We start from the raw sequence: 25,223 nt of genomic DNA, 5'->3' as shown, positions 1-25,223 counted from the left end.
AAGAACTGTTGAAAGGAAAAAAAAAAATCATTGAGTATTCACGAAATACACCATGTTTTCTTCTTGAGTTAGCTTTTATTTTTATTATTTCTTTGATAATTTCATAAGTGTGTTTTGTTCCTACTCACATATACCCCACTTCTTCCCCTAACCCTCCCATAGCTATTCGCTTCCTATAACAGTCCTGTAAGTCATTATCATGAAGAAACCGAACCAAGCAGAGGAGCTTTGGTTGAGCCAGATCTTTATGACCAAAGGACCCATTGTCCTTCCTTGTTGCTGGACTAGTTTCCCTGACTCCAGTGTCTCCAAGAGAGCCCTGAGTACAATTAATATCAAGATTGGAAATGAATAAGGATTAGTATAAGAGGGAAATGGAATTGAATAACATTCTCCAAAGATAATCTTTTTTACCTTTCCACACTAACCTGGGTCTCCTAATAATATGACACCTCACTACACGCAGCTGACCTGGGCACTGGACAGCACACTGGAGAGCATGGGATGTCTTGGTTCTCTTTGGTTCCCACAACGCTCCGTGAATCTTCCAATAGCTTGTAACTGTGGTCTTCTCGAAGTGGGTAACTGCCTCCAAGGTTTGGTTCCTCCATCTATAAAATTACTCTGTTCTCTGTTGGACAGGATAGTCTAAGACTCATACAACCTAAAGTCTTGAGGGTCATCAACCAACAAGAGCTACAATATTCTCCAATTACCAAATAGTAGTTTGCTAAGGTCCTTCATGGGGAATTAATCTTGCCACACTGACTGTGGCTCAAGAGTGGTTCTATCATTGCTTTGTTTGACAGAGTTTAACAGGAAGTGCTTAGTAGACTACACGATATTTTATTGAAGGACTGTAGGTGGCAGGTCTACCTTAGTCATTCGGTTGGCAAATCCTTACCAAGGCTTCATCCAGTGCCTGGAATAGCATTCCCTGCTGTAGGTTCCCTGCTCTGAATACAGGGGGAAAACTGGCAACCAAGAGGACATCAGACAAATAATTACATACACACACACACACACACACACACACACACACACACAATGGAAGACCAGTTGTGTTCCAATCTGAGTGCTTAAGAAGCCGGTGATGGCTAGGTAAGGAAGTCAGTTGTTGGATTTCTATGGCTTCAGCTACTTCATGAATTAGAGATGGCAAAATTGGATGCAGTTAGAAAATCCATAGCAACCATCCAGGAGAGGCTTGTTGAGGCATGCGATAAATCGGCACTGATGGGGACAGTGATGGACTGACATTGTTGGGAGGCAGAAGAGGGAGTGAGGCAGAGATGTGGTACTAATGATGCTCCTATTGCCAGTGTTGCTGCATGGGAGGGAGACTAATACTGATCATCATGCACGTGGCTAGCTTGGTTTGCCTGTCCAGGGAGGCAAGATGCCAAGAGGCACAGGTGTTCCCTACCAGCGAAGGAGGCTGCTCCCCTCTTGATTGCATAAACAGGCCTCCTGCTCTCCTGCCTTCTCAACATCCAGTCTCACCCTGGGGAGTCCTGGCCTCCCATCCAGGGTGCTCACCACAGAGGGAAAGGATTGAGAGGGTCTGAGTGAGGATGAGGGCGCCTTCTGGCCAATACTGAGGAGTTGCTGCTCAAGCCTTACAGAATGTGCAAATGCTGTGGGTCCACCTGGGGCAGCACCGGCTCTACTGCCATCTGTTTCCTATCGAGGCTGAGCATGCTCGTGTGTGTGGTCACAAATGCACAGGAAAATCATTCTGCCAATAAATATGGAACATTAGATTTTGTTTTTTTCTCTTCTTTTTAACTGACTTACAAAGTGAAGCCTGAAAATTCAGACTCCTTCTACCATACCCTGCCCAATCCCAAGGAAAATACAGCGATGCCACATTCTCCTTGAAACCTATACTTTATTGAAGGTTGGGAGGGGCTCACTGCATATGTATAAGGGCCAAACCGAAGGCGGAAATGTGAGCAAAGTGGTTGTATCCTTTTGCAGTCAACTATTATAAAACCTGGCCATCTCCTGTGTTTCATGAAGACATACAGTTTCCAACAGGCCTAGTTTTACGTTATATAATTGTAACCATCTCAGCATGTCAATTAGCATAGAATGTTACCTTTGGGATGGGATCAATTAGAGACCTGAAGATTGAATTTGGAATCATGATTAGCCTGTTTTACATTTTGCCTTCATTTTCTAAAATATACAATTGTCTGATTCAGCCCAATTTAAAAAAAAAAACACATATTGTAAACTTATTTATTTTTTTAACCTAAAACAGACATGGGAGGCTGGCTAGTAACAGGAACCATGGCAAAATGGAGGATGGGGGTGCTATTTGATTAGAGCCTATTCTTAAATTTCCACAGCAAGAAAATATTGAGAGTCGCGTAATGGTTGCTGGATTTTCTTAAGAACTGAAACCATTATGCTCTGGCAGAGTTCCAAGTTCTTCTCTTTTTTTAGGTTACAATTTGAAACGGTGCAGAACATGCTATAGTGTTGTAGTCATTCATGTAATGTCATTGAATCGAGCTTCTGGAAATAGACAAAGGACTTTGTGTCCCAAAATGTTCTTCTGGCAGAAAATTGATAGCAGCATGAGATATGCTATTACGAGGCTTGGTTCTGCCTCCAAATTGTGCTGACTAAAGTGGAGAGAGAGAGAGAGAGAGAGAGAGAGAGAGAGAGAGAGAGAGAGAGAGAGAGAGAGAGAGAGAGAGAGGGAGAGGGAGAGAAGGTTTCAAAAAATGCTACACACATTTCTAAGAGGAGCTGGTGGAAGTTTGCCTGGGTTACTATAATAATGTGAAGCTCTTTGTTTGGGTTTAAGTTGTTTCCCAAATGGAGACAAAGAACAGGCAAATGCATGACCTGAAATCCTTGGCTAATTCTCCCAAGCCCTCCCTTCCCCCATTCCAGCCCTGAGAAGTGTTTTCCGCTCATTGAAGCCCTGAGTCTGGAACTCTTGCCAGATTCGTCAGAGTGACAGGCAAGTCCGGCTTCAGCAGCCAGAGATGCGACCTGAATGCAAATCGAGGCTAGGCCTAGACTCTCTGGCCAGGACACATGGTGTTGGGCCTGAGCCCGTGCCCGGCCAATTCTTTACCCTAATGCCTTTCCAAGCTTTGCTATCTTCATTGCTGCTACCCCTTTTAGAGAGAAAAGTTAGAGCTGTTTGTGCATGATGTGAAAGAGATGCCAATAAAACCCCTTTTCCATATAAACAGCACATCAAAATATTACCAAATAATGCTGGTGACTTTGCCAGCAGGCAGAGGACTCCATCTGTAGATAATATCTTCCAACTGAGAGGCATCCAAGGTGCCCTTTCCTAGGCAACAGGCACGCTGACCCACATGGGACTAAATCCCATTCTATCAGAACATGAGCAATCCTTCTCCTGCTATACTTGGGCCACCTGTACTGGACCCCGGAGCAAACAGCTCCAATCCAAAATTAACTCATTGGTCATTTCCTCTGAGACAAGATCAGTACCATCCTTTGCTGACCAGTCTGATAAAGTCCATACAGTCACCAGAGACTCAAAATAGTAAGTATAGGACTGAGGACAAGCTCCTTCCATACGTTCTGTTAACTGCTCATCTAACCATCTAAATCAAGCTTCCCAGCTTCTCTGAGCACAAGGATCTCTGTAAACTTTGTAATTAGCATCTGGGTGAAATGTTAAACTGATAAATGTAGAAGGTGGATTGTCCCCGTGACAAACAGCTTTAAATGTTCACAGACTCCGTCCCGTTCTCTTGGGTTGTTCAACATATTCCTGGTTACTAGACACAGGAGCAAAGATGAGTTAAACACCGATGGGGGTCCCCCGGCTCTTCGTAATCAGTACAGATCCCCAGTTCTTATTATGACTAAGGGTCTCTAAGGTTTCCTGGAAGGACTGCTCTCTGTCCGCCCCGGTTGCCAAGTTCCTTTACAAGGACTGTTTCTGACTTGATGTTTGCCCACTTAATCATGAAAGTGGGTATTTCTCCTTAGAATGGAGTACAAGGCATGAGTGGGTAAAGGAGCACTTTCAGAGCGCTCGCTGGGCTGTGGAGGAGAGCAAGCAGAGAATCCTGTCCCACTGGTACTGCACTAAGCATAACCAGAACACAGGGCCCAGCAGCAGGGGCATTCAGACGCACGTCCCTCAGACTCCCATATCTCCCTTTATTCTCCCAAGCTCGCTGTCCCCTCTCACAGTTCCTAATTGCTGTCTGAGCGTATCTTAATTGCTCAAAACACAAGATTTGGAATGATCCCTCTTATGGGGTTTGGGGAGGGACAGTATAGTGACTGACAGTCAAACTTAAACTTTCCCTCATATCTCAAAGACTATGATCAGTTTTTACAGAAGAGGGTGTTAACTGTGAAAGTTCTCTCTGACCATGGTATACAGATGTCTGGTGCCATTCAATTCAGTATCACCCTCCATGTCCTGAACCCTTTCCATACTAGTCACTATCCTAAGCCTCCTCAGCACACCTCTTTAGGCTTCTCCACCACACTTTTTACCTGGGGAAACTGAAAATGGGGCAGAGCCACACACTGTCCACATCCCCATCTGTCTTTTGAAAGCTAGTCTCCCAACCAATCAACTGCTAAACCTCCCACGGCATAGCAAGTGTCAATTACTTGCAAGGTACAAGATAGATAGAAAGATCAAAAGACAAAGTTCCAGTGAACACTGGCATATAAGCAGCCTGTAAAAACTAGAGTTACAGCTTTGCAGACAGGGAGACAGACAGACAGACAGACATATCTGGATTTGAATCCCAGCTCCAATGAATTTATTGGATGTAATTAGGCATGTTACACAACTTCTCTGGGCCTCACATCTCTCAAATACAAAATGAAAACCTCAGAAGCAAATGTTCCACGCAGTTGTTCTAAGGAGGTAAAGCATTCAGTGCACATGGGTCATGAGCGGGACCTTCTCCTTCTTTTGCTGAACATGATTGTACAGCTTGCTCTGTGGGTTCAGCATTTAATGGTGAGATCTCTATGCTCTGAATACCCTTTTAAAGAATTATTCGGCCAGCTACTCAATGTTTTATTATATGGGCACACCATACTTGACCCATACTTGACCCTGATGCATTTGTATACTAGGGAAAAGCATAGATTATATTACAAAGATCTTTATATATTAAGAATATTACATCAGTTTACATTCGTGGCAGATATTTTCTTAGGTTTTTGTCTGATCTCTAGTTTAACGTAAAATGTGTTTCACATAAAGTTGTTCGTTTTAATATAATCTAACTTATATACAGTTTCATTTGTAACATCATCCATTAATTTTAACCTTAAAAAAAAGCCTTCCTATACTAATACAGAAATTAGGGGCCTACACACCAACATCTCTTCCTAGTGTAAAAATATTGGAGTGATTCTCCAAGTAAACTCAAAAGGAGATTTTCCTACTGGTCATTTGGTCTCCTCATGAGCATCCTTGACACCTTCTGACTTGTACCGATCTCTAACAGTGTTAATGACTTTCTCATAGTCCTGCTTAAGAGATTAGATGGTCAAATTGACTTTATTCATATTAGGAGTTTTTCAGAGACTAGTCCACTGCTCCCTTCTCAAGTCAAAAGACCTGGAATCTAAGAACATACCCAGATCTCTAAGGGATATACTAACAAACTACAAAGATTTACTTTGTGGGTCCCTGGCACTCAAGGACCTTCTTTGTCAAAGTCATAACCCCCAGACCCCCATTCTCAGTCCTGATGCTTTGAAGCAAAGACTGGCAGGAGGCTGGCTTGGGTCAATTAAGCACTTAGCTCTGTGCTAAAAACTGTGATTCCAGTGCAAGGAAAGGCTGGCGTACTTGTCTCCTATGGAAATGGAAAGACAATCACAAACTGGTGTCTGCGTTGGAGATTAAGTGAAACAACACATCTCCCAGTCTCATAGCACAAAAGCTGACAAAGAAGATGCCCACAAACATTAGCTGTTTTCAATTTTCTCTACTGCAAGATGACCATAGTTGTTCCCAAATGCCTGGTGTTTGGTCTAAGCTGGAAAAGCTTCACACCACAGCCTTATATCTATGAACTCATTTGTTCTTTTCAGAAATTTTTTTAGTGTATATTGTGCCCTGGACTTGCTTCTTAGGAGAGAAAGGGGGAGAAACAGGTGCATGCCTAGGTAGTGGTGTTCAACCTGGGTTCCTTGGCCTCTTATACATCAGTGATGGCTGGTTCTTCACCACCCTTAGAGAAACACGGGCTACTACTGAGCCCTCCTACTGTGTGCAGTAAACAATCAGAAGATTTGGGTCTATGCAGGTTTCCTCAGCTTCCCCTGAGGATGTCACTGATATGACTCTTATAGGACTGGCTATATTAATACACATTGTCTCCAGTGACTTTGACATGTGATTCCTATGAGGACCCCAGGCCTTGTTTTGAGAACCATAATCCATAGGACAGAGAGACTTAGGCATACTTAAACAATAGAAGAACCCAGCCTTCTGTGTGCCATAAGAACAGAACAGATCTCTCAAGCAGTCTACCTAGAATTAGCATCTACTATTGTCATTTTACTCTTATGAGACATATTGAAGAAATTTTAGTTTATTCACTCATAAAGTGATTACATGGTAACTATGTCCTCCTAAGTTTCTTATCATTTGTCTTTTCTTGGGGTTAATCACCTAGTGTTCAATGTTTGCATCATGTTGTTTCCCCCCAACCTAATTGCTCTTCATCTTAAGTAAACTGAACCAATGGGCTACCTTTCCATGGTCTCAGCAGCAGACCTCACCTACTTAAAAGCACCAGTCAAGTTTAATTTGTCTTCAAATTAGGATTAGATCCAAAACAAAGAAAGTTTGTGATAATCCCTGGAAGGAACTCCAAAAGAACAGAAAATTCTCTTTGTTGAGTAAATGAATCTAAAGTTCATACAAACCAAACTTTACCCTCTGTCACCCAAAGAAATGAGAGTGAGATAAAGGTAATGGCTTTCAGATCTAAAATAGAAGTTACCTGGAGTGACAGGATGGGAAAAGTTTGGGTGAGTAGAGGAGACACAATTCAAAAGGGCTGCCCAGAGAACTGGCCCCAGCACTGTATCATTTCTGCCTATATGGTATGTGGGCTGCTCCCTTGCCATTGTGTATAATGTTTAATGGATGAAAAGTGTTTGCTGGATATTCCTATGATCACCTTAAAGCTCTGTGATCTGAGGCGAAGTCTCCAGGAACCACCTTGAATGGTCCTGCAGGATTAGAGTGTGTCAACTCTTTCTTCCTTGCCTGAGCATAGATAGTTGTTGGGTATCCTGGAGGGTCTAACATATGAGCCATGACACATACCACTAGTTTGTGGTATCCCTCTTCTTGGTATTTTAAGCACATGTATCTAGCTAACAAAACATGAAGATTTAAAGGAACTAACATAATAATATAAGCCAGTGGAGTTTATTTGATACAATTCAAATCCCTGGTCACAATCTCTGGAGGGGGTGGTGAGGGACACATGCTGGATTTCCCACAGCCAAGCTGTCCGTACATATTTTCACTTGGCCTCATTCAGGATTTGTAACAGATGATTCAAGTGGTAATTTCTACAGCTCAATAGAAACAACTTTCATAAATAACCAAATCTGAAAAACTAGAAATTTAAATTATTTTATTTTTCTTTCACAAACCAAATTTAGGTTTGATTATTGACTATATACATGTGTACACACACACACATCATCATCATCATAATCATCACCAAAAATTGAACTCTTTTCTGTGTGCATTAACTTCTTAAAGAAGACTGTGATCAGTGTCGGCACACAGACGACAATGGCCACTTTGTGACTTTTCAAGTGAGGAAGAGGACGTGAATAAATAAAAACAAAGCTGAATGTACTTAATAAATTCACTCATTCAAAACCAAATGTCAAAACACAAAATAATAAATATCTAAATTATTAAATAATATATCTCATCAATTATTTTGAGCATAAGGTACAGTGTGTCCTATTGTGTCCTATTGTTTAAATTATTAGTCATCCACAATTTGAAAGCAAATATAGATTTCCATGTGTTCATCCAGCAGCCAGAACACACGCCTGAAAACATTTTCACATGTGAATACTTCAAGCACAAGCTCTTTCTTAAGCTAACATGATTACCCTTGACAGTAGCAGTATAAACAGACTCGTGACAAATTTGATAATTATCTTTCTGCTGTTAACTTCCACTTTGTTCTTCTGCTTTATCATGAAAAGGCTTTTTATTGGGAAGTGTGTTTGGGGCCTCATAGATGGAAATCTGCCCCATGCAAGCAAAGTCTGTCTAATTACATAGCTGTTCTATGTCTTTCCTTTCACAAACTCAAAAACCACCAAGTTGTCCATGGTATTTCCTTCCCTCGACAGAAAGAAAAGGATAAGTATTAGAATCAAATGCAGTTTTTAACTGAGTAACAACTAGCTGACCTGGGAGAGATGGAGGAGGGAAATACAAGGAGACTCCCAGAAGCTACAGAACTGGATAGAATATCTATTTAGTATGTACCATGCACCAGGAACATTGGCCAAGCCTTAGTGACAGATATGAATAAACAGGCATGGTCCATTATCAAGGAAAGCTTTTCATAGTAAGCAAGGCAAACACTGAGTAAAAAGCACAGCAACAGATATAAACTGCTGGGTGATTTATGGGGAAAGAATGGGGTTTTATCTAAATGGAAGCATTCTTTTTAAAAGTTAGCTTTATGAGAAAGCATCAACTGTACTGCCTCTAGAGACCCAAATGTTTCATGTAACCAAGACTAGAACAACATGCAGCTTTCTGTGGATGCACAATCTTAAAAGACTCTAGCTGTGGAACCCCTCAAAGGAGAGACACTATTTAGAATTTTCTGGATAGATGACTGGAGATTCCATGTGTGGAAAAATCATATGACAAAGGAGGGGAGACAGAAAACCCAAGTGCATCTAGGAAACAGAGAGGAGCTAAGTAAGTCAGGATGTCACTGAGGATGGCCTAGAATATAAGGTCAAGAAGTCTCAATATTGTGTGATGGGCATTAAGGAGTCATGGAGAACTTAGGAGCAGGGTTATGGGATGTGTATTTTTACAGAATTTTTACGGCACACAGGAAAACACAATGACACAAAGGGCCCCTGGAGATGGACAGAGCTAGATGAGAGGAATAGGAGCAAGAGAAAACAGTGGGATCCACGTGCTCGTGAGGAGGCTTTGAATCAGGCAGCAGCGGCAGCCGTGAAAGGGTGTGACAAATGGCAAATGTTAAGAGGTGCTGTGCCTGGATAGACATAACTCTGTCTAGACTGCCCTTGAGAAGATGGTGGGTGGCACCGGTTGTCACACTAAAACCTCGGGTGTTGGTGATTGGAGACATGATAGTGGTGCAATTAAATACAGTAACTAGGAAAGGTGCTTCTGAGTAAGAGTTTAGGGGTTGGTCCTTGGTTTGAGCTTAGAGCATCTTACAGTGCTATGCTTGAGACTTCTATCCAACAATAGTTCAAATCTGCCCATTCCAGGAAGGCCAAGAGGTTCTGTGGGGCAGCCGCAATATCATCCCAGAGCCCCATGTGCCACCTCTGCTTAGTTTACCTGGAAAATATTATTAAAATATTCAGTGTCATTGAGTTTGGGTCTGAGAATGGGGGTCACAGTGCCTTACCTAATATTCTCTGGGATTATTACTGCTAGTAACTCTTTATTGGGGAAATGAAATAACTATAACTTTTCACTGTTGTTGGAAAAGCTTGCAGGGTGAGTCATTTACTCCCCATAGAAGAGCCCTGTCTACATGAAGCAGGTAGTAAAATTAAGTTCAAATAAATGCTTCAGAAGAGTGTTTCATTTCAGAAAGCCTTTTGCATTTTTCCCTTACTGGAAATGAGTGCTACAGGACATTAAAGTCTCTGTGTCCGATATGGTGTTTAATATAAACACTCCTTTTTTTCTTTAATCTACCCAAGATCAATACTAAAACTCGTAAGCAGTGAGAGGTGGCAGCAGGAGAGCTGGCCTTTCCAGCACAGCGTCATTAATGAAACACTTTGGACCACAGCTCTCTTCTAAACAACCCAGCAGTCAGCGCGGCTGCCTCTCACTGAGGAAAACCCAAAGCCTAGAGACCCCAAGAAGTGGCCAAGTTTAGGGCCAAGGTTGAGTCTAAAGATTCCAATATTATCTGGGGTGTGTGTGTGTGTGTGTGTGTGTGTATGTGTGTGTGTGTGTGTGTGTGTGTGTGTGTGTGTGTGTGTGTGTTATTTTATATTAACCTTTAAGACAGCCACCTTAGCCTTCCTGAGAGCGGATCTGAGAATCATTGTCAGATCTGTTCCAGGTAAACAGGAGGTGGACAGTTTTTTTTTTTTTTTTTTTTTTTTACTCCAGATCAGATGCCCCTCTAGCAACAGTCAGAGATGACCTCATGTCCACTGAAAAACAAGAGGAGAATGTGGAACATCCCTGCACAATATAGAGACTCTTGAGAGTAACATAAAGAAGATTGAGCTACTTGGAGCCACCTTTGCATTGTAGGGCTTGTCATTAATGGGAATCACAACCCTGACCTGAAAACACAGAGGTGTCCTGATGGAGGTGAAGGGAAGACACTTCACATAGTCAAGCACAGCATCATCTAATGCATCCTTGCAAATATCTCTGCTACTCCCAAGTTCTTCTCCACAGCTTTCTGCAGCCTTTCTATCCCTCACCACAGCCTTGCCACCTTCATGGAGAGCAACTGGCATTCACCTCTGTCAACACAACTGAGGGAAGTTAAAAACACTCTTTGGGATACGTTTTCTTTTAGGGTATGGGAACTGTTAGAGGAAAAGGTCAAAAGGCTCTTGATTTTATTATTCCTATCCAGAAATAATGACAGGATAGTTAAGTTTCCTGTTCTAGGTTCTTTGTATAGTTTATCTTTTCTTTCAGAAAAACTCTGTAATGGCAAATGATGGTCCCCATTTTACAGATACGAATATTGAGATTTAGAAGAATTTAGCTACTTAGAAGATTCAAGTGTCCTGCTTCAGAATACCCAACTCCAAAAGCACCAGCTATAGCCTATATAGAAGAATCAGGAAGAATAGAACTCCCCCTCTCAGCCAGCCAGTTCAAACCAGCTGCAGCTCCTTGCCACATCCCATTTCTTCCAGCCGGAGGGGAAAGGAAGCTTGTTACCTTTGAGCCTATAGACCCACTTCCTGAACCAGCCTGGGGTGTTGAGTACACACATGGTCCAGCTTCTCCATTCCTGTAGACCTGCCTAACCACCCGCTAGCCACATCTGGAACATATCTTAAATTACCTTTAACTACAACTGCAAAAGACTGTGTGTGTGTGTGTGTGTGTGTGTGTGTGTGTGTGTGTGTGTGTGTGTGTGTGTGTTGTATATAAGTTTAATATATTAATCAAGTGACTTAGAGTACTTGCTGAAGCTCTGCATGGGAGACCTATGACCTATGTGCCCACTTCCTTTTCTCTCCCTAGCTCTACACAGTAAACCTGAGCTGCTTGAGGTGGGAAGCTGGGTGTGATAGTTGTTCTGAGGGTATACACAAACTCTTAGGTCTCTTTTGAAATCTGACTTTATTTTAAGTTAGGTACTGGAAACTGGTATTTGATGAGTTGGAATCAAACAATCAGCATTAGAACCAAAGTGAGCCAAAAGGGAGTCCTAGACTTGCTGAATAAATATCACTACCAGAATGACCCTGGGTCCCACCCCATAAAAGTGTTGCTAAGGATGAGTGGGGTATTGAAAAAGTAGATGTAACTGATCCTTTCTGACTTTCCAAAGACAACCTCCTCTCACTCTCTCCTGCTCTCCCTAACATTGAGGAAGTCCCCAAGTGACGTCCCCTGGGATGGTAACTTAGGTTTAGCCATGTCTGAGATCTCTTCCTGCATTTGTTAGCTATGAAGGAATCTCTACTTTGTATTTACTTTCCCACATATTGGATGAACATAGTGTCACTCATTCTCAAAGCCCCTTAATAAAGAACCCTGTACACATAGCCTTTCACCGGAGCTCAGCTGTCCTCCAGAAGAGACATGCAATGCTTGATGTCCGCTCAAGAGCAGAGAGAGACGAAAGTAAATCATCACTAGAGTACGGTTATGTGACAAAAGTATCTGGAATATTAGGGCAGGAATTTTTAAGCAATCGGTGTATTATTTTGGGCTCTGAAGGGTTTTGTACTGTGTGGTGGTTTTCCCAAAATCTATACCTGTGTGGTTTAAAAGTTACCAAAGATGGAAATCTTGGAGGATTCTCTGAATCAAAACCCAAGAGGTGACATTCAGTACCAGAAGTGTCCACCAAAAAAAGAGGGAAGTGATAAAAATAATTATTAGCTCATAGGGTGAATGTGTGACAGGATATAAAATTTAGTCTAAAATCAGCCAGGCTCCTGCTGTTGGCCAACACTCACCCTGAAGCTTCCGGGCGACACATCATTTATCCAGTCCCATCCAGACCTGATCCAGGGGACAGTACTGAGGACAAAATGTCTATCTCAGCTTTACTGGAGCCACAAATGTATCTTCATGCTTCATGCCTATTCTTCAAAAAGAGTTTTCCCACTCTGATAGATTTTCAGGGTAGTTTTCTGACACAGAGCTTGAAAAGCAACAACCTTCAGACCCCTCCTGACTAAGTTATAAAATGAAGAAAATTATACATCTTTATTCAAAACATGACACGATATCAGTTTTGGGCCTCGTTCAGTCCTGGGCCTCAGGCTTCTTGAAGAACTTTGCTGCTTGCCTTCTTCCTGTTCCCCTCACCTTTTGGGCATTCCTGGAAACAAGTTCCTTCCAGTTGAAGATACTTTATGAACTAATTTATCCCAGCTGTTCATTCCTCTGAACCACCCGCTATATCACACACATATGTCTACATACATACATATATATATATATATATATATATATATATATATATATATATATATATATATATACACATAAATGCATACATACACAGAGAGAGAGACTCTAAGACATATTGGTTCTTATATCAAGAGCCAGGTCACCCCTAAGTAACTTTTATGCAAATTGCTCGCTTATCTAGTACCATAGAGGCATAAGAAACTGCATAAGAAAAATGCTAATCTCTACCTGGCAAGAGGGTGCTTAAACCCCAGTCCTTCCAGCCTTTGCAGTGCCTTGTTATCCAAGCTACTCAGCTCGAGAACCACAAGTTCAAGGCCAGCCTAAGCTACATACAGTGTGTCCAAGGCCAGTCTGGGTAACTTAGTGAGATCTTGTCTCAAAATAAAATATTAAAGAAGGAGTGGGAATACAATAGAATGTTAGATGTGTTCTTGTGTTCCTTGTTTCTATTTTCAAGGTTATCTCATTTTCCTGAGGCCACACTGGTACATGGAAAGATCTCTGCCAAATGCCTTCCTCCTGCCAAGGTTTCCAGGTGTTTCTTTGTGCTCACATAGAGAATTCACATAATTTTTTCCTTCAGTTTAGAAGAGGTGGTCCAAAGTGTTTAAGCGACAGTAGTTGCAACATGTCAGAGTGGGAATTTATTATCTCAGCCCCAATAGGTCTTAATAAGCCTTACACAACTGTTTAGGCATTTATTCTATTAACGGCTGTTCATTCTGGTGGCTTCACCTGAATATTCATGATCTTCCTCTCCCCAGAGTTTCAGCCTAGCAGCTGTTGGAAACCCGCAGCAAATGTTCAAGAGAATTCCACAAATATAAACACCCCCACAGCTGAGTGTTTCAGCCCTGGCCTCACAGAGGCAAAGACATGAAACATTTATGCCAAAAGGGTTTTGAAGGACAGCATTTATAACCCTAGAATAACCCCCACCTTCAGAGCATCCTTCCTTCTGATTGGGACATAGCCATGAGGAGGAAGGGTCCAGGAGTGTCCATGTCCACAAAGATCAGTCCCCCTCCCTGCTCTCTCCTGGAATAAATTCAGCAAGAAGTTACAGCACCTCTGAGAGACGGGAAGGGAGACCCATGGGATTTGGCCAAGATGGTACCTGTTAAGAATGAGGTCCTTAGCAGGAGGGATATTCTTAGTGGAAAACATCAAAAGAAAAGAACTGGTGGAGTCTTCTTTCTCCAATGGGATGTAACTAGGAATGACAGGATTAAATTAGCAGGCGGACAACCTGACATGAAACAGTGAGATCCCCCTGAGCATATGCTGCCTGCCTTCCAAGTCAGAATACAAAGTAGAAAAACTTCAGGCCCATCTTTATGACTGAACAAATCTCCCCCTCGGGCCAGACACTTAACCACTCTGTGCCTCAGTGTCCTCATTTATAAATCGTAGGGAGGGGCGATGCCAAAGATAAACTATAAACCCATTAAGATAGTAATGCATTATAAATACATTTCCATTGTGTTTATCTGGAGAAGGTTTTTGAAAGTTCATTTTAAAATATAAGGTAATGGTGAGTAAACCATTCTTGTGAGAAACCCAGGTTTTTTCACCCAGTGAAGACTCAAAAGGTAAATGGAAATACAAAAGAATGTATATAGAGCAATACAATTTAGTGTAGTTTAAAAGACACACAGAAAATGCACTAGAGGAACCATATAGGACAAGAACATAATCCTAGTTCTACACGTGAAACTTAAGTAAATTAAACAGCTTTTTCTATGCTCTGAGCCCTTCCTCTGTAAAACATAAGGAACCTCTTTCTGCCTTTCGCTTATTTCTCAAAGCTGCAGAGGCTGGACATCTGAGAGTACCTCACAAGAGCTGCTCCTTTCTCCCATTCTTCCTACCAGAGCCTGGCTGGCCCAGCCTCTGACAGCTCTCAGCCACACCCCCTCACTTCCTGTCAGCAGCTTCTGCAGCCAGGGCAAGAACAGACTGGGGAGGATACTCACTGTTTGATCCTCCATTGGAGGCAGACTTAGACTTTTCTGAAGGTGAGGCTTTATTATAAAGTTTTTCCAGAAAGAGAAAATACACTGATACATCTCATGCCTTGCAGAACATTCCTGCATATCTTTTACCAACATTTTAAAATTAACATCATGTCCAAAATTTTTGGAAATGCTCTAAATTCACATGAAAATTCTGAAGTTTGCAGTAGATGTCCTAAACTCATGAAAATACAGACAACACTGAGTGGATTCTGGCTGTGAAATGGGGAAGGAGGAGTTGGAGTTGGAAGAAGAGGAGGAAGACTAAGAGGGGGAGGAGAAGAAAGCAAGGTACATGCATGAGAAAGAAAGATGGCAGGGCATGGGGGAGGAACTGTGGGGAAGGGGCATAGATTATAACAAAACACATTATATGTATGTCTTTAATTCTCAAACAGCATAAAGGGAGGAAAAACTCTGGAATTTTTGATGGTATCTGAAATTAAAAAAAAAAAACAATATAGTGGTTATCCTAAAATCAGTTCAATAATAGCAATATGCTCTTTCAAATTCAACTTTTTCCTCTCTCTCTCTCTCTGATGCAACTATTTCTAAGATTGAAAATGGTTGTGGTACCAAGGAAGGAGAATGATGGGAAGGTCGAGAGCAGAGCAGGCACTGGGTGTTGGCAGTATGGGGGGCTAACAAGGCTGAGTGGGATTGGGGTTCTGCTGGATCTGGAAGCTACAGGAGGAGACAGAGGTAGAGTGAGTGTTTTCTGATGCATGGACAAGAACTGAAAGAAAGGGAAAGGAGGCTGGCACAAGGAAACCGGAGAACAGAAAGTCCCCGTGACTAAAGTGACTAAGTGAGGAGCAGTAATGAAGGTCAGTCCCTTTATACCACACAGAAAAATGGATAAAGCCCATAGGCAGGACAGGGTATAGTGACACCGTAAACATTTTATGTCAGGAGGAAACACAAGTGTGTGTGTGATAAGCAAGTGAGTTTTGAATGCCAGGGGAAAGAACCAATAATAACATAACCCTACCAATTACCTCCGTGAGGTATTGATCATTCCTCCAGGACAGGACAGGAACTGGGGCTCAGAAGAGCTTAAAACTTGAGCTGTACCTGCCATGTGGCCAAGCGAAAACTCAAACGTATGACTTCTGATTTCAACTTCAGACTCATTTTTATTTCTCACCACAATTCATTAACAGATATAATCATTTAATGAAGATACAAATCTGATGTCTGGGGTCCCATGAACCTGTTTAATAATATGATGACTCATGAATCTCTCCTTGAGATTGTTTTTCATTCATAGAATAGCATGCATTGACCTGCTAGAGGTACTTACGGTGTTTTCAGAAAACATACAAAAATTATCAAAATATATAACTTAAAATATAGTTGCAGAGAAGTTTTAAATACTGTGTTAGGGGAATCTAAATGTTTCCCCATTCATGCATCAAGAAGTATGGGTCCCATCGACAGACTAATAATGGCCCAAATCTTGAACAGTGGCCAGTAAGGTTTCAGGATACCTTCAACAACCACAGTGTAATATGACCGCAAGCAGCTTCCAGACAGACCAATGGCTTACCTCTGACCACAAAAACGTATCAAAAGGATGCATTTTTAGTGGCAGACTATTGAACATAAAGAAAGAGAGAGAATTTTCCTCATCTACATTCACACACAGGTTTGCAGAAGTTATCCAGATCTCAGTTAGAAACCTGGGAGATGTTTCAAGCCCAAGGTGATCAGTAAGAATTTCTAAGATATTCAAGAGTAGGGATGGAGCTGTGGGTTTTCTGAATGAATTAAGAACAGATTTCAGCAATATTCATATTATACAAACTCAGAGACAACTGGTGGTGGTGGCCCCGGAAGTCAGCCCTCCCCAGAAAATACTTGGCTATGATTTCCTGACCCTCGCCTTCAGGGCTCAGCCTTCAAAATTCTGGACCATTTTCCTACTATAATAGCAACCCCTTCCCAGAACAGGCCTCCATCCTGTTCACAGGAAAACAGGCTTTCAGGGTCAGTGTTTTGAGCATCCAGGAATATTCCAGGGGTAGGAATGTTCCTATGCAGGCCTGCCCACAGCAAACAGTAACGGTTCCAAGCTAATAAGGGGATAATGCGTGTTCAGTAGATGAAAGAGGGATCAGAAGGTAACTTGAGCTTAAGCAATGACAGTGCCCAAACCCTTACAAAGGAAACTATCTAAAGCATCCGAGGCCCTTTGTTAGATATGAATGATTCCTTTTTTCTGGTGAAAAGTGTATGAAGAACTTGAGAAGAGGTCCTGAGTGGCTTTTATGAAGAAAACCTCTGTCTGGGAAAGCTGGGCTCAGGGTTAGGTTGCAGCTCCAGTGAATCCTCCCTTCCCAAACAGCAAAGGAGCTGAAAGACGTTCAAACCGCGAAAATACGTTGTGTCTGTCTTTGAAATCTTTCCTCCAGTTTTTATGCACAAGTTTGTGCACATTCCCTTGAAAAACCTGTCTCGGTGTGGAATCTAAAGCAAGGACAGAAAACAGACTTAATTAAGAACTCCAACAAAGTTTTACACAGGCCTGGTAATCCCACTCCATCCTCAGTTCCTGGAGCAACACACCTACTCTAAATGCCTATATTCAATAAGGCTTTTCGGTTTTCGAGGATTTTATGTCTGGGTCTCTGATAGATTTTACTGAAAATATGTTGTCCTGTTCTGAAGTACAAAGTAGAACCTATGGCCACGGCTACTGCAGTACAAAGAATTGTACATGATTTAAAATGTACATGTTATTAGTGTATGGGTTTTCTTATTTGGTCATGTATCCATTGATTTAGAAACTATTATTAAATGACTTTTATAATTAATAAACTAAAAATAGGTGCCAAAGATACATGGTAGAACGTGATATGCTCCAGTCTTAATGAGGAGATGGGTATAAACATTCAATTATTAGTTTATCCTGAAAGAGCTGGAATCACAGAGAAAGGTTGTTGAAGATTACCCATTTCTGAATTAAGAACACACCTAAGAAGTGAGCCCAAGGACTTAGCATTCCTACCAAGCTCCCCAGTGAGTCTGATGCAGGTGGCTGGCACCCCACACCTAGGAGAATCCTGCAACTGAAACATGGAACACTCCTTCATGAGGCCCTCAAAGCTGTTGTCCAAAGCTCTCTACAGAAGAATGCCTATCTCTTGCTTCTAAGCCCTGACTTTCAAAGCCTTGGTCATCGAGGACATGTTCTTAGATTGAGGTCAGTCTTTAAACTTTTGATCATAAAAAAACAAGTTATTTCTAGAGAAGATTGTGTCTTACCAACATGCTCTGAAAACTCCATGTGGCTTTGTGGTAACTCTTGTTCTCCACCTGACCCACAGACTTCCAAGTTTCCAAGAAGCTGTGTTGCCCATACTATCTGTGAGCATCAAGCCTGGGAACAGGGTCCCTACTGCTATGGGTAGAAAAGCCACATACAAGGTTTAGTACTTCAACACCAAGCCACACAATACACACACACACACACACACACACACACACACACACACACACACACACACACATGCACTCATGCACATGTGCCCTCGAGCAAGAGAAAGAGAGAGACAGACAGACAGATAGAGACACAGAGAGACACAGAGAAAAAGAGAGAGAATGTGGGAGTGAGGGAGGGAGGGAGGGAGGGAGGGAGGGAGGGAAGTAAGAAGGGAGAGATGCGCGTGCATAGAAATCAGTTTGCAAGTGAGAGTTAGGCAAATAAAATTTGTCATCTTCTCACTGTTATTAAAAAGTACTAACTTTAAAAATTCATGGGAATAAACCACATACAGCTAGCAGTTCACAGGAGAATTTGAGTCTTCATAATTCTATTTCATAAGTGAAGGACACCAGACTCTCAGGACAATGGCCTTCTTCTTTCCATAGAAGGCAGGCTTGGGTCCACCCTTGACATAACCCCATGCCTGGATTGCTCTGTGGCTCCACCATAAATTAATCAATTAAAGTCAGCTTTTGTCTCCCTTCCAAGCACAATAATGTCTGAGCCAGTTAACTGTATCACAGTGGGTTCCGTTTATAGTACTCTTAAAACTTCGTCCCTGTGGGTTTTTAGTTTGAATGTTGCTTATGATTGCACCAAATTGCTGAAAACTGTGAATAACAAATGGTGGATTCTTCACAGAGAAAAATCCTACAAAACACAATTCAACTAAATGAAGTGGTCAAAGACACTATGTTCATGGTCAGATAAGCATTACTTGCAATTAGCATATACATGCTTTTTTAATTCTCTTAGCTTAAGGTACACAAATTTCTCTTACATGAATCAGAATTATTTAAAGGTGTTCTTGCCAATACTCAATAATCCCATTTAAAAAGCTGTAAATCCTAGATCATTTAAAAAATCAATCTGTGCCCCTAAACTCCTATGATATTAATGTATTTTACATGTTTTTCTTAATTTAGTACTCCTTTATGAGTAGGCCTAAATAGAAGACTTTTTCTGAATCAAACTACTCCGTTCCCTTATTTTCACAGGAAGGCTAACAGTTGCCCTTCATGTGGAGGTGATGGATGCAGAACCCCAGAACTCCCCCACCAAATTACCAAAACTCACAGACATTTCAGTTTCTTCTATAAAGTGATATATATTGGTATGTAAACTACACACATACCCCTGTGCACTTTAACAGTGTCTAGACTATTTACAATGATAGAACAGCCTCAATGGCGAATGATGTAGAAGCAGTTAGTGGACTGTATCGTGTGAGGAATAGTAACCAAGAAAAGGTCTGTACACATTCAATACAAATGATGCATTGTTGATAGAAACCTCGGATGGGAAATTCACATCTCTTTAAGAGCTTCACAGTCTAGGTGAAAAGCAGAGGGGACATAAAGAGAACACTTCATTCCAGAGATGCTGAATAACGCAATAGGAAAATTATCCATGTGATAATGGATTACCATAGTGTATTGTTATTGCCAAATGTAGTGTGTCCTTTTAAATTCTGTATTCTGGGTAAAAATCAATGGTTATTGTTAGTGGCAAAATAATATTAATAATATATGTAAAGTGAGAAAATGTAAAAGTTGATGAGTTTTTTCTGAACTTGACTCCGGATTATCTGAGTCGAGAGTATAAAAGGATTAATATAAAATAATTAACAAACACACAAACTGCTCTATCCATAAACAAAATAGTTGGTAATAAACTAGCTAAAGAAAGAAAACAGTGGTGTGCAAAGCTCAGTAACCATTTAGGAAAAGCATCTCTTTACATATCACAACACATAGCCACAACTGAAGATGGAATTTACAGCATCTGAAGTAAAATGGAAATGAAAAAATAAATAAGAAATTCAAGAGAGAAGCATAGAGCTCAGGAGGGCTGGGTCACTCTGTGCATGGAGACCTTTGGGATACTGCACAAGTCTTTGGGCTAGGGCTGCATACGGCGTCTAAACGGTTTAAGTTGCGGAGGCACTGGCTCTTGGTAGAAATGACTCCATCCTGTAGACAGCATTTTGGATATGTGCTAGGTGGGAAGGTGTCTGCTGGTTTAATGATGGCGTTCCCTGATGGCGCTTGGTTGGTAGAGGCTGTGGATTCTCCAGATCCTCTGTGAAATGCCGATTGTTATTATTTGTGCTTAAATACTAAATTATTTTATACACCCTAAACGTTCCATCGATGTGACAGCTGCACTGGTTTTGAAAGCTGTGTGCTGCCACTTTAAAATTGTAACAAGCAATATGAAATCAGTTATATAAGCAACAAAACCTGTATACAGTACAACTGTGTCAGTGGTGGTGATACTTCCCACACCATATGAGACCCCCATGAGAACCACCTGCTTTATTCTGCATTTCCAGCTGTGGTAGAGTTCAAAGAGACTAGGTGACATTCACAACTACCTTATTCCTCCATTGTGTCTTCTAGCTGGGTATTCGCCTCACTTTTGTGAAATGAATGCTTAAGATAATTTTTCTTTTATTTCACTTTTATTATGGTGAGATGTGTTTTTCTAATTGGATGAAGTCACTTCTAGTGTTGGGGCATTCGCTTCATGTTAACAATGGGAGCTTTCAAAGTGTATGTTACCTACAGTGCCTTTGGATATGAGACAATTGGGAGGCATAGACTCAGAGGCATGAGAATGTGGAATGTGTGAGCCAGGAGAAATTAGGAGGATTAAAATACGTCATGGCTATAAAAGGAAACTGAGGCCGGAACAGGATAAAGACAAGCAGAAATTGCAGGCCATGTCAAGACTTGAATTCACACTGATGTCCAGAACTAAATAAAATAAGTATTTCCTTCCTTTCTTCCTTCCTTTCTTCCTTTCTTCTGTCCTTCCTTCCTCCCTTCAGTAAGGACAAGGGGCCATTTCTGTGTGCTAGGCTGCAGGGTGGTCTTGATAACTCAGACATGACTAAGGCACAGGCCCAGACCTTAAAGGGGTAATCAGCTGGAAAATAAAAATAGCAGAACTATGGTGCCTGTATTCAACCCAGCGCAAGGTCCCTCGGCCCCTCTGGTGCTGCAGGCTTCCTGGCAAAGACAGCTTTGATAGCTTTTCGTTGGGGAGGGTCACACATGTGTATTTGGCTATAACAGTGGCACATATTTCTGGAGTACAGTGAGATAATCCAACGCACACATTACATGGAATGACCAAATCAGAACAATTAGTACTTTTGTCTCATTACATATGTTTCACTCCATTGTACTAAGAACACTTTAATTCTTTTCTTCTAACTTGTTAGATTAACTTCTTTTGAACAGACCACAGTAGTTAGAATTTTAATCTTGATGTTGCAAAGCCTTAAACTTATAGGGTCAAGGTAATTCTATCCCAAGCAGGTGCATAGAATGTGCAGACTCAGTAGCCAAGACAAGAGCATTTATAATCAAGTATTGACTGCCCACAGCCATGAAAACATGCATAAAGAACTTTCCAGAAACCTAGGGTCATTCGCCATTTTGCCAAGCAGAGCCCTAAGGCCTGACAGTGGGGCTTTTCAGAGGACTTGGGGCTCCCTGAGGTGCACAGGAAGAGGGGAAATAAAGAGGGTTATGAGGCCCTGATAAGCCCTTGGACTTCTGGGGGCTTGGCTAGAGTGCAAACCTAGAAAGTGGCCTGCTGATCGCTGAAATGATTAAGTGGCCCTCCTTATTGATTCTCACCTGGCTTGGAACAGACCTCAGTAACCAGCATCAGTGTTTTAATAAGAGCAAAGGAAAGATTTACTAGACACAAATGCTTTCCATTAGAGGTGAAATAAAGCACTCTGACCCAGCAGCAAGAGGCTATAGAACGGCCTCAGCCTGGAGCTTGCCAACCAAGTGGGAAAGTGACAAAGAAAAAGTTAAAAGAAACAGCCTTGGGCCTGTGCTTACCAAAGCTTTAGATTGTTTCCTTAGCCTCTTCCTCCCCCTCCGTAATCCTCCCCGCCCATCCTGGAAGCCAGGGGCCAAGCCAGACAGCCAAGCACACTGAGGCCAGGAACAAGACAGCTGAGTGTACCAGGCACTGTAGCGATCTGGGCTTTTCCCTTGGCACTGCTCCTGGTCTTCAGCTCAAACTGACGAGGGTTGTACAGTTGTCTGTTCATCTTAAGCAAGGGGACTTCTCATGAGGACTCTTAACCAACCGGCACCAGACCTAGGTTTGAAAGGTGTTTCTTTTAGAAGAAGGATCTGTGAGCATGTGTTTTTTCCTCTGGTTGCTCAGGTACGAATCCACTCTCCACTGTATAAGCCGCCAGCACTGGTTTGCTTAAGAAATTGCTTTGTGCTTGTGCCAACCTTATGTTATGTCACTTGGTTCTCTCGCCCAGCCTAGGCGTTGACCCTTCTGTCGTTGTATCCATTGTAGAGATGAGCCACTGAAGGCTTAGAGAATGAACAGGTCCAAGGATTACTCAGCCTGCATGTGAAGTGGGACCTTGAGCATGTTAACATCAGAGACCAGACACTAAACTCGAACCAGCTACACAACCACAGCTACAACTGACTATTAAAGGAAACATTGCCATGGTGTCATTAACGTGTGTGTGTGTGTGTGTGTGTGTGTGTGTGTGCGCGCGCGCGCGTGCGCGCACAGAGAGAGAGAGACAGAGACAGAGAGACAGAGAGAAACAGAGACAGAGAGAAAGAGACAGAGAGGAGACAGAGAGACAGAGAGAGACAGAGACAGAGACAGAGACACACAGTCAGAGACACACAAAAAGACAGAGAGAGACAGAGAGAGTCAGAGACAGAGACACACAGACAGAGAGACAGAGGCACACAGAGAGATAGAGAGAGACAAAGAGGACCTTTCCCCGTCCCTTCTGATTCTTAGTGCATAACATTAAAGCAGGAGCTTCACAGTAAAGCTCCTGCTTTAACTCAGGCATTTCTAAGCCAGAGGAACACAATGCTGAGCAGGAGGGGCTGCTATAAACAACTCTCAAGCTTGTAGGGGCAGCAGAAGATAAGGAATGAGGGCCCAAACCTCTTTTATTGCATTTTTATTATCTTATTTTTTATTTACTCACTTTATATCCTGACTGTTCCCCCTCCTCTTCTCCTAGTCCCACCCTCACATACCCCACCCCATGCTCTTCCCTCCCGTTCTCAGAGAAGGGGCAGCATCCCATGGGCACCCTCTCACCCTGGGTACCCTCTCACCCTGGGTACCCTCTCACCCTGGGTACCCTCTCACCCTGGGCACCCTCTCACCCTGGTGCATCAAGCTGCAGTGGAACTGAACACATCCTGAAGACAAGCCAGGCTTTCTGGGGGCTTTAAGCATTTTTCATGAGTTGTGCTTTTTAATACAGTTGTGGCTGCTGTTTAGTGGGACAAAAGAAAGGGTGCTGGTGGTGGGACGGCCACAGAGAAGCCAGGCTGCAGTAACACTGCTGGCTGCCTCAGCTGCGACAGGGAGAGGGAAGGAGATGCCTATCCTGGATGTGTTTTGAGAGCTGACTGGCCTCTTATCACCCAGCAGTTTTGCAAATGAGCAAGAGCTATGCTTCCTGGGTACCCCAGATGGCGCCCCTGCCAGCAGCTCCTCTATACTCTGCCTCTGCCACTTAGACCATTGTGAACTTGACCTCAGTAACAGAATGCCGTGCCTCATCTCCACAGAGCCCAAAGAGGATTTTAATGGTTTCTAGGAAGCTACGCAGCAACCTGGTCAGTGCTCACAGGAAGCCCCACCTATAGAAAATTCCCTGTTTTTCCAACTTTATGATCATTGCCCTGTTCTCTGTGGTCAAAGAAGTGGTGGCCTTAGGGGGGAAAAAAGCACAAAATGAGGCAGTTTAGGAGTATGCTGACCTACAATAGGCTCCACTGCATATAAGTCAAAGCAGCTAAAGAACTAGGCATCCTCAAGGGATGTCGGTGAAACGAGAGAAAGACCTTCCCACTACCACTATCTTTAAATGTTCAATCTGGAAACAGAGGACCCATCAGACAGGTAATACAAACCCAGCAGGAAGGTGTTCTTTGCCGTGCGTTCCAGAGGCAAACAGCTGGGGGCGGGAAATGCAAGCTTGACTCCTGAGACAGAAGGTTGAATGCAAGGTGAATTCCCAGGAGAGAAACGTGAATGAACCTCAGAGAAGATGAGTCTCGTACATAATTGATCTGACAGACACTGCCCATTTAGTCACCACAGAAGGACCACTCTCCCTTGCAGGAACATGTTTCTATTGAGAGGCACCAGTTAAAAGTGTGCTCCTGGGAGGAGTATTATGTCCCTGAGGTAGGGATTTAGAAAACCCAGATACTGTTTCAGAAACCATCATCACCATCATCACCATCATCACCATCATCACCATCATCACTATCATCACCATCCCCATTATCACCATTATCACCATCATCAACATCGTCATCCTCAGTGTTTTCAGCATTTTAAGTCTAGCTCTGGACAAAATTGGACAGAACTTCATTCACTGATTGAGGGAAAGCCCCATGTCTGTCCTTATGATGCCACACACTTTGTGGTTGACTAAACAATTTCAGAGAAAATGTGTGTTTTCCACTTAGAGAAACTTAAGAAATGAGAGTGATGTGAGACTCTTTCTCAGGCAGCTGGGCCCAGCTGCCTCCCAAGGGCAGAGCAATGGCCGCCTTTACCCCATCAGCATGTGTGTGTTTACGTTCATCCTTCTCTGTTGTCTTGTTGGAAATAATACTCGAGAAGACTGGCACTGTCCTTGTTTTATGAATTTTTACAATCCAGCAAATTTGCAAGTCAATAGATATCCAGGCATGTCTGTGAGAAACGATCAAGTTCAGTGCAGTTTGCTGACAGAAACAGCTTATTCTGAATGAGGTGGTTTAAAGGCAACTCACAACTTTTCAGTATT

This window comes from Micromys minutus (assembly GCF_963924665.1).
Source record: "Micromys minutus genome assembly, chromosome: 9".
In the NCBI taxonomy this organism is placed as follows: domain Eukaryota; kingdom Metazoa; phylum Chordata; class Mammalia; order Rodentia; family Muridae; genus Micromys; species Micromys minutus.
Note: the sequence above shows the minus strand (reverse complement) of the source record.